Source organism: Artemia franciscana, chromosome 21, assembly GCF_032884065.1.
Source record: "Artemia franciscana chromosome 21, ASM3288406v1, whole genome shotgun sequence".
NCBI classification, from domain to species: domain Eukaryota; kingdom Metazoa; phylum Arthropoda; class Branchiopoda; order Anostraca; family Artemiidae; genus Artemia; species Artemia franciscana.
The window spans coordinates 14,715,607-14,730,074 of NC_088883.1; the positions used below are offsets into that span (position 1 = coordinate 14,715,607).

The 14,468-nt window shown below is 35.6% G+C and overlaps 2 protein-coding genes across 4 annotated transcripts in view; both read right to left on the reverse strand.

Moving 5' to 3' along the window:
- Window positions 1-6,533, reverse strand: part of LOC136040984 (hemicentin-2-like) — a 186,309-nt gene extending 179,776 nt beyond the window's left edge. The window contains exon 1 of one of the 2 annotated variants that reach the window (XM_065725464.1): window positions 6,406-6,533. The gene's annotated coding sequence lies outside the window, so the exon portion shown is untranslated. Of the gene's footprint in view, window positions 1-6,232; window positions 6,326-6,405 lie in introns of those variants that run through there. The other variant, XM_065725463.1, reaches the window with a different exon arrangement.
- Window positions 6,534-6,716: 183 nt separating this feature from the next.
- The window catches only part of LOC136040985 (cyclin-dependent kinase 4-like), a 98,715-nt gene continuing 90,963 nt past the window's right edge, over window positions 6,717-14,468 (reverse strand). The window contains exon 9 of one of the 2 annotated variants that reach the window (XM_065725466.1): window positions 6,717-6,735. The gene's annotated coding sequence lies outside the window, so the exon portion shown is untranslated. Of the gene's footprint in view, window positions 6,736-13,185; window positions 13,205-14,468 lie in introns of those variants that run through there. The other variant, XM_065725467.1, reaches the window with a different exon arrangement.

Below are 14,468 nucleotides of genomic sequence, written 5' to 3' on the forward strand. Positions count from 1 at the left end.
TCAAGTATTTTTAAAGAGGGTAGTGAGGCTTAAAAAATTGTATTTAGGTAAAGTTTCAAAGCTTATGCATTTATTTGCATTATTGTGTTATGTCCACGCATTGGGGCTGGGAAGATAAATTGACGCGGTAGCAAAGAGGATATGTGTACAGTAGTGTAGGCTTTTCAGTTTCAAGCAGACATATAGAGGCTGTATAAATAAAGCTACTAGTCCCTCAAGATGTTATTACGCGTACTTGGGTCTGGCGTAATTATACAGCGCACGTGCATTGCACATCTACGTCATAGGGAATGTTTTCTAAGAGATACAGGTGTATGTTAGGTCAAAGGGTGTAATTTCTTTTGGTTGTCACGTAATAGGACTTTTTAGAGTCCATTAGTCAGGCGGGGAAGTCCCGGTTGTAACTGAGGGGGAAATGCACGTGGGTGTTACGAAATAACCGTACATATGCGGGTGTTACGTAATGATAATATACACGTTGGATGTTACATAATATTTAAGAGATTTCTTTTTCTTTCATGCTGTTTTTTTTTCTTCCAATGCGTTTTTTTCTTTTTGAGATTTCATTTACTTTCAAGATGTTTTTCTCAGGGAGCTCTAGCATGACGTTTTTCTTAGTGCTCTAACATGACCCAGACAGGTTAAGTTACATAGTAGATGTTACATAGCATCAACTTCAGATATTTCATAATTAAATGATTAAGTATCGTAGTTTTATCCTGAAACAAGAAATCTAAAGGAGACAGACTTTCTATTGTACATACAAATCATAGTAATAAAGACGAATTTCACAGAAAATACAATTTAAACACAAAAAACGAAAAGAAAAAACGTGAAAAATACTAATAAAGGATAAAATATAAGCAAAAAAACTATAAATTAAAGAAAGGTGGAACCCTAGCGAACAATTTCAGGGGCGGGGATTTGATATAACATTTAGATAACTTTATTCATGTCTTTTAGTTTTACTGCTGATGATGAACACTGTATATGTGTTCGAAATATCTATTTATTAAAAAAAAACAGTTAAATGATATAACATTTAAATTAAAGCCCTACTTGGAGCTATTTCTCAGAGATTTTAATGAAAAAGCGTCGTTTCTGTTGCTCTAATAGACACGCCTGCAAGAAAATAGAGAAACACTTTTTGACATTCGGTTATTTCTGAGAGCTTCAATTGATAAAGCTACGTTTCTTTGAGCCAAGCATTTCACATTATTTCACAGCACCGTCACAATATATGGATAGCCAACCCTAGCAAACAGTTCTAGACGGAGGAGGGTTGTTATGAGATTTAATGTATAATTTAGATTTTACTTCACCTTTTACAAAGCTCCTATAAGCAAAGTAAAGACTTTTGCACTTTTTACTAGAAGAAATATCATGGAAGTATGTGTGATTTGGGGCAGTCTTTTTTGGCTAAAATACATATCTATGTTGACCCTTTATTTTGTAGGACTACCTGCATCTTTAGAAACGAGTCGGCTAACATACAATATTACTGTTTCTGAAACTCGAGGCTCAATACACATAGAGACTTTTCGATAATTCTAAAGCAATTAACAATTTGCACCAAAGAATAACTGAAAGCGCCGATTTGCTGTGGGACAGTCTTTTGGCTAAGATAAATGTCTATATTTATTGTTTATTTTGGAGGACTACATGCATCTTTAGAAACGAATGCCCCACCGTACGGCATTACTGCGTCTGAAACTGAAGGCTTAATACGCTTGTAGTTTTACGAATCAATTGACTATGTCAGAATTTTCAAACAAGGCAAATCTACGTCAATTTTTATCTTGTGCGAAACCTATTGTATATTAATTTTTTTCTTCAAGAAACTTGTTGTATTTTTATTTTATCTTCATGACAGTTGTTTTACGTTGATTTTTCCCCCATGAAACTTGTTGAATTCTGATTTATTTGAAACTGATTGAATATTATTTTTATCTTCGTGAAACATGATATATGCTGATTTTTTTGGTGAAAATTCTTGCGTGTAGATTATTTTTTCAAGAAACTTCACAAATCTTGATTTACGTCTTCGAGAAACTTGCTATATTTTTATTTTTTCTTCATGAAACTTTTGCATGTTGATTTTTCTCTTCGTGAAACTTGTACATTGATTTTTCTCCTCGTTACACCGGTTTTGTTCGTGGAACTTGCTGGGTGCTGATTATTGTTCATGAAACTTAATTTATCTTGATATTTTTCTTCGTGACACTTGTTGTATGATTTATTATTCTTTTATAAAAACTTAATTTATCATGATATCTTTCTTTGGTAAACTTGTTGTATGTTGGTTTTTTTCTTCGTGAAACATGATGTATATTGATTTATATTCGTGAAAGTTGTTGCATGTGGGTTATTTCTTGAAGATACTTAATATAAATGCATATTGAGCTTCGATTTTCAGAGGCAGTAATGCCGTACGGTAGCGAGTTCGTTCCTAAGGCTGTAGGTAGTCTTACAAAATAACGGCTAACATAGATATTAATTTTGGCAAAATAGACTGTCCCACAGCAACGTGGCATTTTCAGCCATTTTCTGGTGCAAAACAACAATTCTAACCAAAAATGGTCAAAAAAGCTATTGCGTGAAAATACTGAGATAGTTAATTGACTTAGAATTATCAAATATTTATACGCATATTTATCCTCGAGTTTCAGAGACAGAAATGCCACACGGTAGCGCATTTATTTTCAAAAGGTACAGGTAGTCTTACAAAGTAAACAGCTAACATAGACATTTATTTTAGCTAAAAGGACTGTCCCACAGAAAATTGATGTTTTCAGTCATTTTCTGTTTCAAAATAAGAAATCTAGCCAAAAAAAGGCTAAAATGCTATTGTGCGAAATTCTGAAGCAGTTAAAGGATTTAGAATCATTGAAAATCTATATGCATGTTGAGCCTCAGGTTCCATAGACAGTAAGGCAACACGGTCCGCGCTAGTCTCTAAAGGTGTAGGTATTCCTACAAAATAAAAGGTTAAGATAGACATTTATTTTAGCCAGAAAAGACTATCCAATAGTAAACACGCATCCTTGATCTTTCATCCAACAAAAATGCAAAATTCTTTATTTTTACTAAAAGAAGCTTTGTAAAACGTGAACTGAGTTCTGAGTTCTTTATTTAACAATGAATTTCATAAACAAAAATTACTTCCAGACAATCTCCTCCATAAGGCTCCATGGCCGGGAAAGAACAGGGGAGAAAAAAATACCAACACAAAAAATATAAACAAAATATAAAAAAAATTGAGTCACCCACCTTAATAATATCCAAAAATGACAAGCTATGCAGGGAGTAGCACATGATTTCACCAACTTAATTAAATATCCTACTCAATCCAGAGACATCAACTCCAAGGGAAACCGGAGTAATAATAAATATTATTATTTACTAGCTAGAAAATGTTTAATATAATTTTTATGGCACTTGGTATCTACCAAGTGACATACATCAATCGCAAATTTTGCCGGTCGGTCTCTCTGTCCCGGTTTTGCTAGTTTAGGCACTTCCAGGTAAGGTAGGACGATGAAATTTGGGAGACACATCAGGAACCAGACCAAATTCAATTAGAAAATGTCTTCTGCCCGATTCGACCATCTGGGGGGGGGGGAGTGAGGGACGGTTAAATCGGAAAAACTAGAAAAAATATTTATTTTTAACTTACGAACTAGTGATCGGATCTTAATGAAATCTGATACTTAGAAGTATATCGTGTCTCAGGGCTCTTATTTTAATTTCCAACCAGATCCGGTGACCAAAAATTCCGAAAAAATAGAAAAAACGAGGTATTTTTAACTTACGAAGGAGTGATCAGATCTTAATGAAATTTCATATTTAGAAGGACCTCGTAACTCAGATCTCTTATTTTAAATCCCGACTGGATCCAGTGTCAATGGGGGGGGGGGGAACTGGAAATCTTGGAAAACGCTTAAAGCGGAGATCACGATGAAACGTGGTGGGAAGAATAGGCACAGGTCCAAGATACGTGACTGACATAACCGGACCGGATCCACTCTCTTTGGTGGATATGGGGGGGTAATTTGGAAAAATTAGACAAATGAGGTATTTGTAACTTACGAACGGGTGATAAGATCTATAATGAAGTTTGATATTTTTAAAGATCTTGCGATTTAGAGCTCTTATTTTAAATCCCGACCAGGTCCAGTGACATGGGGGGAGTTGGAGGGGGAAACCGGGATTCTTGGAAAACATGAAAATTGAGTTATCTTTGTCTTACGAATGGGTAATCGGATCTTAATGAAACTTGATATATAGAAAAGTCTTATGTCTCAGGTGCTCCGTTTTTCATTCGAATCGGATCCGGAGACATAGGAGGTTGGAGGGGGGAAACAGAAATCTTGGAAACCAGAAATCTCGGAAAACGTTTAGAGTGGAGATATCGGGAAGAAGCTTGATGGGAAGAATAAGCACAAATTATAGATACGTGATTGACATAATCGGAACCGATCCGTTCTCTTTGGGGGAACTGGGGGGTATTAATTTCGAAAAATTAGAAAAATTGAGGTATTTTTAACTTAAGAACGGGCGACTGGATCTTAATGAAATTGGATATTTAGAAGATACCTATTTCTCAGAGCTCTTATTTCAAATTCTGACCAGATCTGTTAACATTGGGGAGGGGTTGGAGGGGAAACCGGAAATCTTGGAAAAAGCTTAGAGTGGAGAGATCGGGATTAAACCTGGTGGGTAGAATAAGCAAATGTCTTAGATTCGTAACTGACGTAACCGGAATGGATCTCCTCTCTTTGGGGGAGTTAGGGGGTGGGGTTCAATGCTCAATATTGATTCTTAGAATTTTGCTAGAGCTCATACCATATGAGCTCTTGGCTCTTCCGGCTTCGTCACAAGTGTCATGTGACCTCTTAGCTCTGGTTGAACATACCAAACGAGTGGCAGCTTCGTACGAACTCTGAGAGTTTGTTACAGATCCTGTTGCAAGCTGTCAGAGGGTTAAAGTCAGACCTCACTGATGGAGTGTAAAGAACCAGTAAATTGTTGGAAGTGCAGAAATGATAAGTCGATTGATCAGAAACAAAGATATATTATTACATAGGACAGCAGGAAGATTGGCATGCAACTGTAAAAAAAGGAAGAAGAACAAAAAAGAAATTAGAGAGATTTCATATCAAGCAAGGGTTTAAGTGAAGATCGGTTAGTTTTCTGAATAAAAGTCCTTGCTTTATCATAAAGTTTTGAAAGTGGCTTCAGAGACGAGGGAAAACTTAAAAACTTAATAAGACTGAACTAGGCTGCAGAACAAGATTACAAGAATCGACCCTGGAAATATGTATTTGAGCTTTCTAAGGATTCCGAGGCTCCTGGAGACTTTCATTTAATCAGGTCAATATGATGCATGAAGGAAAGATTTTTGTCAAGCAAGATACCTAGGAATCAAAAGTAACAATCCTTAGGTTTACTTAGAGAACCTCTTGATAATTGTATTTCATTTAAGTCAGTGAATCGTACACTATGAAACATTCGTAACTAAATCGTAAATAAGTGAATCATAACTTCATTGAACAAAGTCGTAAACAACCCGCCTAATAACAACCCGCCCCCTCAAGAATTGTTTGCTAAGGTGGGCTATCCACATTTTGTCACGGTGGTGTGAAATATTCATAGTCTTAGCTCAAAGAAACGTAGCATTTTAATTAAAAGCTGATACTGAAGACCCACTGATGACCATCTTGATCTAATTGAGAAGATGAAGGTACTGGGGGCATACAATTTGCACGAATGAAGGATGCCTCACACACGATGGACCCTGTGATTTAAACCCGTGCTTTAAGGGTTAATTGTTTAAATTTAAACCTGTGCTTACTCTTGGCACAGGTTTGTTAATTTGACATGTTAATTTGACAAGTAAATTCATCAAGTTCTGATTCTAAGTATTAATAGTTAAATTTAGAGGGAATAGATTCTACATTTTTAATCTTTGATTTTTTTAATTGAGAGATGAAATTCGTTTACTGAGCAATTCACAAAACAACAAATTAAATTAAATAAAGATAGCCAATACTTGAAGGTCAAATAACCTGTGTGTAGTGACTCAATTAATTAATTAATTGGCATAATCAATAACATATAAATAAATACACTAAACGAAATAAAAATGGAAACGGAGAAACTAATAAGAAGAAGAAAGAAAAAAGAAGAAAGAGAGAGTAAAATAGGAAAAGACTTAAACTTCACAAGAGACCTGCTCTTAAACTGCATCTCGTCCAAGAAGGAATCTTTTGACCTTTGATTTAAATGCTAAAACTTATTCAGAGCCCATAATACTGTCCGGGAGGTTATTCCACAGGTCTTGTTACCTTAAAGGAAAAACTAGATTTTAGCGTAAAGAGTTGAGGGTCTGGGCCATAGTCTTACCTTAGATCCTCCGGTGCCATCAGAAGAAATCAGGACATCCGAAAATACCCGCTAGTCATTCCGCAAGTGCGAAGCTACCCATGTGAATATTGAACAGGTCACTTTGATAGATGCGACGCAAGGTGTCCTTGGATGGACCTCCAGTGTGGATTCTCTGAGGTTGCCACTCTACGATCTGTTTCGGGATCAACATTCATAAGGATCATACGCCCAAGATATCACCAACTTTGTTGGTAAATAACGTATTGTGATTATGGGAAGGCCTCAGATAGAGCAGACTATCTAGTTTGGGATGAGATCTCCAGTCAATGTTCAGTTCACTCGTATCCTCTGAAAGGATTTGTTTTCAAACAGTTCGTGGTAACGAACTGAGTAAGGAGCGACCCGGCTCAATAGTAACCGAAACTAAAAACCGGAATTTTAATACCAATATTTATATCATAAGAATTGCATTTTCTATGCTGATCTTAAATGTATAAGTATCAAATATACCCATTAAAAGTTCCGAGCCTGAAAATATTTGCCTTATTTAAGAAAATAGGCGGAAACACCCCCTAAAATTCATTGAAACGATAATCACACCATCACATTCAGCGTATCAGAAAACCCTAATGTAGAAGTTTCAAGTGCCTATCTACAAAACTGTAGAATTTTGTAATTTTTGCCAGAAGACAGAGATATAAGTATTAGAAAGATCTAATACTTATATCTCTCGGGACGACTTAACCCCCCACAGTCCCTGGGGGAGGGGCTGCAAGTTACAAACTTTGACCATTGTTTACATATAGTAATGGTTACTGAGAAGTGTATAGACGTTTTCAGGGGGACTTTTTCGTGTTGAGGTGGGGGAGGGGGTCGGGTGAGGGGGTTTTATGGGAAGATCTTTCCACGGAGGAATTTATCATGAGGGAGGAGAATTTCCATGAAGGGGCTGCAGGATTTTCAAGCATTATTTAAGAAAAACAATTAGAAAAAAATTCAGGTGGAAGTAAGGAGCAGCATTAAAACCCATAAAGAACAGAGATTACTACGTAAATAAGGGGGTTCGTCTCCTCCACAATACATCGCTCATCACGCTAAAGTATTTTTAGCAATTTCAACTATTTATTCTACAGCCTTTGGGATTCAGGGGTCATTCTTAAAGAAATGAAGCAAAATTCAAGCTTTAGTGTAAAGAGCGAGGGATTGAATAGGGGGTGAACCCCCTCATATACGTATTGAAAACATACAAATATAGAAGTTCGTTACGTAAGTTAATTTGTAATTTACTTATATTTATTACTAATAAAAACGTTAGTAAAAAAGAAAAGAAAGTTCTAGTTGCCTTTTTAAGTAACCAAAACTTAGAGGGCAACTAGGCCTCCTCCCCATCCCCTTTTTTTGTATGAAAATATTCTGATCAAAACTATGAAAAAAGCCATTTAGCCGAAAAAAATATGCAACTTTCGTTTTAATTATTTATGTGCGGTGAGCCAAAATCAAAACATGCATTAAAAAACGTTCAGAAATTAAATATAAAAAACAAGGTTTTTTCTTTTAAATGCAAGTAAGGAGCGACACTAGAACTTGAAACGAATACAAATTATTCCGTATATGAAAAGGGCTGTCCCCTCCGCAACGCCTCGCTCTTTGCGCTAAAGTTTTTATTGTTTTAAAAAGTAGAGTTGTGAGAAAGAGTCAAACTTTGGCGTAAAGAGCCAGTCGTTGCGGAGGGGAAAACCCCTTTCATATGCGGAATAATTTCTGTTCGTTCTAAGTTTTAGTGTCGCTCCTTACTTGCAGTTCAAAAGCTTGTTTATTTTACTTAATTGAAAGAAAGAACCTGTCTTTCTTGCCGCCAGATAAATAAAAGAGCGTCTAATAAAAAGCTTTAGTATAAAAAAGCTGATAAATAAAAAGTCTTTTCGACTGAAACTAAGGAGCAACATTAAAATGAACAGAAATTATTCCTTATGCAAGGGGTGATGCCCTGTCCTCGATATCTTACTCTCTATGCTTTAGTTTTTTAGTACTTTAAAAAAGCTTCCTTTTCGAATTAAACAGTCCTTGTCTTTCAAGAGCCGTTCTTAAAAAACTTGAACAAAAAGTCAAACTTTAGCGTAAAAAAGCGAGTTATTGGTTAGAGGACATCCACAATCATATGCGGAATAATTTCTGTTTGTGTTAAGTTTTATTGTTGATTTTTACTTTCAGTTGAAATAATTTGTTTTTTTTATATTTAGTTTCTTATCGTTTTTCAAATAATGCCAGGAAACCCACCTCTCCTCCATGTAAAAGTCCCCCCACACAAAATACCTCCATGGAAAGCACTTCCCGAGTAAAATGCTGCTGCCCATAGACAATTCCTCTCTGACAATTCTACCCTCGCTGAAAATTCCCCCCGGAAAATTTCTTCTAGACAGTTCCGTTTGGAAAATTTCCTTAGCCTACTTTCATTTAAAAAAAAATACTTGTTTTCCATTTAATTTTTGACCGTTTTTTAAATCAGGCCTGAAGTCCCCTTCTCCGTGGAAAATTTCCTGGAAATCCCGACGCACTCCAAGTAGAAAGTTTCTCCCGTGGAAAATTCTCCAATGGAGAAATTCCCCTATTCCTCAATGGTTTTCGCACTCAAAATTCTCCCCATGGAAAAATCCCCCAGAAAATTCCAACCCTTTTGAAAACTTCCCTCGAAAAATTTCCCGGAACATCTCCATATATAAAATTCAGTCACCAAATAGAAAGTATGACAAATAAAAAAACATTCGTACAGGAATACTGGTATCCCCCTGTAAAATTTTCCCTTGAAAGTAAATACTGCAAAGTCCCCCCTCCCATGGAAAGCTTTCCCTGTGGAAAATACTTCTCATCCGCAAAAAATTCCCCTTCCTATTAACAATTTCTGTATACATCCCTATAACAAATTCTATGTGTAAGCAATGGACAAATTTCGCAAGGTACAGTCCTTTCCCCAAGGGCTGTGAGAGGTTATGTCATCCCCAGAGGCATGGTCATTTGACCTCTTAACTATACTGAACAAAAAGGTAATCTCAAAATTTTTCTCAGATGACTTTGAAGGAAAATGGGCATGGGAGGAGGGCTGGCTTACTTCCAATCTTTTTGGCCACTTAAAAATGGCACTAGAACTTTTATTTTCCCTCCGAATGATCCCTTCCCGATCTGTACAACCATTGGTTTGGTAAGATCACCCCTGCAAAAAATACAAATTCCACTTTTTTGCAGAGTGGAGCTTGAAACCTCTATAGTAGGGTTCTTCGATACGCTGAATCTGACAGTGCGATTTTCATTGAGGTTCTTTTCCCTTTCTATGAAAATTAGACAAATTTTCTCAGGCTCGCAGCTATGATGAATTAAATTAAACTTAATGAATTTTATATATTTAAAGTCAGTATAAAAAGCGAATTCGTTTGAAATATATGTTGTAATCAAAATTTCGGCTTTTTAGCTTCAGTGGGGAGATACTACAGTAGAGGGATCTAAAGTCACAACCCAAAAAGTAAACATTTCTTAAATGGGGATGATTTCTGCCTAATGCATAGCAGTACAGAAATCTAAACTAAAAAACATTAGGCAAATAATTTATAAATGGGAGAGATTTTACATCTAGTAAAAATTAGCACTGGGAGGCCTAAAATTTTCTTGGGCCCAAACCCTTAAAAGTCACCTCTACCACCTCCGAATTTGCTAATATAAGCATATTACAGTTTTCCAGCTTATGATCGTTTACGGATAAATTATTGGGCAATGACCCAAAATATTTAAACATGATTTATTAGAAGTCATTATTTAACAGTGATTAACCTAAATAAACACACAATATAGATGGTGTAAATTACAAATGTGTTAGATTTCTCCTAAAGGTGATATTAAGGACTTACGATATAACTGATTACAACTCTGACGCTAATATTAACATGCTGATTACATTTCCACAAAATTAGCATTTAAGAATTTCTAAAACCGTTGATTAAAAATCTGAGCCAAATAATCAACACAAATAATAACTACACATAAAATGGTTGGTACTTGATTATCATATGAGAAACACTCGAGAATTTGGATCGCGAACATGAGACATTACCCGCTTTTCACGGTGTCAATACCAGATAATTAGCTTCGGCTGGGAAAATGCATAGTAGCTATATTTTAATTTAGTATTTAGTTAGTATTTTGGTTAGGTTACTTTTGTTTTGGGTTAAGTATTCAATATAATGCGCTCTGGGCGACCACGTTCCATAATTCTTTGTTGTAGTTTTCATAATTTTCCTAATAAAATATTATATTTTGATCATATTTGTTTATTTCATTAGCATTAACTAAACTTCACTTCTCGGGTGTTTTTCATATAATACTTAAGTACCAAATGTTTGTTTTTTTTTTTCGCACAGCCGCCCCCCTCACCCAAGTCCGAAAAAGGATTGAGTACCATTTGCATTTTTTTCTGGTTAATTATGATATTAGAAAATTTGCAATCCTATGTCAATCGGGACAGGTATTCGATTCCTGGTGTCACTGATTTCCTAGTTTGGAATAGGAAGTCATCGGTGTTACTCTGTAAGCTTAGCCAGAGTCGACTTCTAAATAGGCACCTGGAGAAATCTGGGAAAAAACATGGAAAGTGTCCAATGCTTTGCCCCCAACCACATATAACGATCCGGCCGAAGACAGGAATCCGAAGCTCAGTACCTTTACTAAGCAGACCGTTGGTCTGGGTGCGGAAAAGTCACTAGAAATTGTAACACCAACAATCGGTTTTGCTAGACTGGTTTCTGGACGTGATAGAACTTTGGATAAAGATTAACGTGGTGTTAAAAACAATGTCAATAAATATTAAAATCACTGGATTTATCTAACTGAATTGTTAATTCAGGTTAACCTAATCATATTTACATTTTTACAGTTCCTTGGGCTTGCCAAAATCGATTATTCACAAAATTACATCATGCAAAATACCAAACAAGCATATAATCCGTGATTTATCTCTTGTTGTATGACATGGTTTCGTCCATCCTTAAGATTCTTGCAAACGTTATGCAGGAGATTTCAGCTAATACGAAACTCAGTACACCTTTTTGTAAAAATATAATGTGAACATCGCGACACCCTTTTTAAAGTTTAAAGTGAAATACCATAGAATGGAATGACAGTACAAGGGCAATCGTATCGTAATGTAACACCCATATTTTACAAGAGTAGTAAATAAACTTAATTCGTATTCAAAAAGCTCAATACACTGTCCGTAATTACTTTAAGAGATTTAATAATGAACAGACCTAACATGAAAAAACACAAAAAGCAGGGATAAACTATCTAAGAAATAGGACATTGCACCAATGAGTTTCGGAGGGGGGGACGCGAACATTTTACCTGTATAAGCAAAACCTAAGTACAGACAAAAAAGAATAGTATGATATAGCAGCAAAGGCCCAAAACCATAAATCTATATAAAACCTAAAACAATTTCAAATTCAAGGAGAAACTTGTCAAAATTTCAAAAACAACACCAAAAAAAGAAAGAAAATCCCTGTAATAATCAAGATCACCGAGAAGAGTCAATGAGCGTATACTGGCTGTTTAGCATACAATCATATTCTAATTTGGAAGTTTTGCAAATTTGGTTTTATTAACAAACACCAAAAACAAGAAGAACAATAGGGAATTTTTTAAGACAGTGGAAAACAAATTAGAATGAATATTTCGGCCCTATGTCCAAGGGCCGTCCTCAGCAATACAAATAAGAAAAAACAACTTACAAGACATTAAAATCAACAAAACTAAAATAAACAGTTTTTCAAAACAGTTCATTTTAGTTTTATTGATTAAGTTCATTTTAGTTTTATTGATTTTATGTTCATTTTAGTTTTATTGATTTTGGTTCATTTTAGTTTTATTCATTTTATGTTCATTTTAGTTTTATTGATTTTATCCTCTTGTAAGTTGTTTTTTCTTGTTTGTATTGCTGAGGACGGCCTTTGGACATGGGGCCGAAATATTCATTCTAATTTGTTTTCCACTGTCTTAAAAAATTCCCTATTGTTCTTCTTGTTTTTGGTGTTTGTTAATAGAACCAGGTAGCCATCAGTTTTGTGACACCCGTAACATCACCTGAAAAGGAACAGAAAAACCTCAACTCTGTGCACTTCGTATCTTATTTTTGATGGGTTTGCGATTGCATAATCCAAGTCCACTTGATCATGGAGGAATATCTTGAAAGTTCGGGAGTCGCCACGTTTTCTGGCTTGCTATACTTCTGAATGAAAGAGCACAGGTCATTCTGAAATTTAGGTGGGATGTGCTTGAACGTATTGTTTTGACTTAATACTAACAAATGTTACTTGATCGGATGCCTTGAACGATCTCGCTATCTTTTCAGCCAAGGGCTTGTTGTTTACGAGTACATTAAGATCAGATCTATTTCGTCTAACCTGGATCGTATTCTTATCCTGAGTTGCACTACATACGGAGTCAATTATGCTTTTTCTTGCTTCTGCCGTTGATAATGACTTAGTTGGGTTTTTTCTGCCACTACTGAGTAAAGAAGATGAGACTTGCCTCCGCGTCCTTTGATAGACCCCTGATGAATCCCAAGTACAGGCGCTTGGTTCAACTTATTCAGGGTCTTGTCAACTTTCTTGTACATTTCTTGAATGTTTTGATGCTACATACACTCCGGTCAATTCTGAGGGAGCTGGAACATCTTGAGGATGGTAAATCACAAACGTCGGCAAGATTTTCCGGTCCTTCTCACATCTTGTCAACATTTTTCCTATGTCAATAACTGTCTTCATCACCAACTGTTCTTAAAGTGAAAATTTTTGATACAAATTTCTACCAAAAAGTTGATGATAAAAATACTGATCCACACCACACACACCACGCACCACAGTCACGGCGCACCACACAAACCTAATGAACTTAGCACAGGAGAATTGCATGCCTATGACCATATATGGGTGTAAAGTCCGGAATTCTTAATGCTACTACTTAATGCTTAATGCTATTAAATAAAAAAAAACTAGTTTTTTTAACTGAAAGTAAGGAGCGACATTAAAACTTAAAACGAACAGAATTACTCCGTATATGAAATGGGTTGTCCCCTCCGCAGCCCCTCGCTCTTTACGCTAAAGTTTGACTCTTTGCCACAATTCTACTTTTTAAAACAATTAAAAACTTTAGCGTAAAGAGCGTGGGACTGCGGAGGGGACAACCCATTTCATATACGGAGTAATTCTGTTCGTTTTAAGTTTTAATGTCGCTCCTTACTTTCAGTTAAAAAAACTAGTTTTTTTTTATTTAATTTCTGAACGTTTTTGAATTAATGCATGTTTGATTTTGGCTCTCCGCACATAAATTATTGAAATGAAATTAGTATATTAATTCTTTTTGGCTAAATGGCTTTCTCTTAGTTTTGATCAGACGATTTTGAGAAATAAGGGGTGGGGAAGGAGGCCTAGCTGCCCTCCAATTTTTCGGTTACTTAAAAAGGCTACTAGAACTTTTAATATTCAACGAACGTTTTTATTAGTAAAAAATATACGTAACTTAAGAATTAACTTACGTAACAAACTTTTATATTCTTATATTTTTATTATGTGTACGAGGGGGTTTGTACCCTCGTTAATACCTCGCTCTTTACACTAAATCGTAAGTTTTGTCCAAATTCTTTAAGAATGACCCCTGAATCAAAAAGGCCATAGAATAAATAGTTGAAATCACTAAAAATATTTTGGCATAAAGAGCGAGGTATTTATCTCCTCCTAAATACCTCGCTCTTTATGCTAAAGTATTTTTAGAACCCCTCATATGCGTAATAATTTCTGTTCGTTTTAAATTTCAATGCTATTCCTTACTTTCATTTGAAAAAACGTTTTCATGTTTATTTTTTCATTGTTTTTTTTAGTAATGCTAGAAAATCCTGCGCCCTTTTCATTGAATTTTTCTTCCCCCATGACATATTCCTCAAAGGAAAGATCCTCCCACAAAGCCCTCTCCCATCAACCCCACCCCCCAAACCAAAAAATCCCCATGAAAACGTCTGTACACTTCCCAATAACCATTACTAT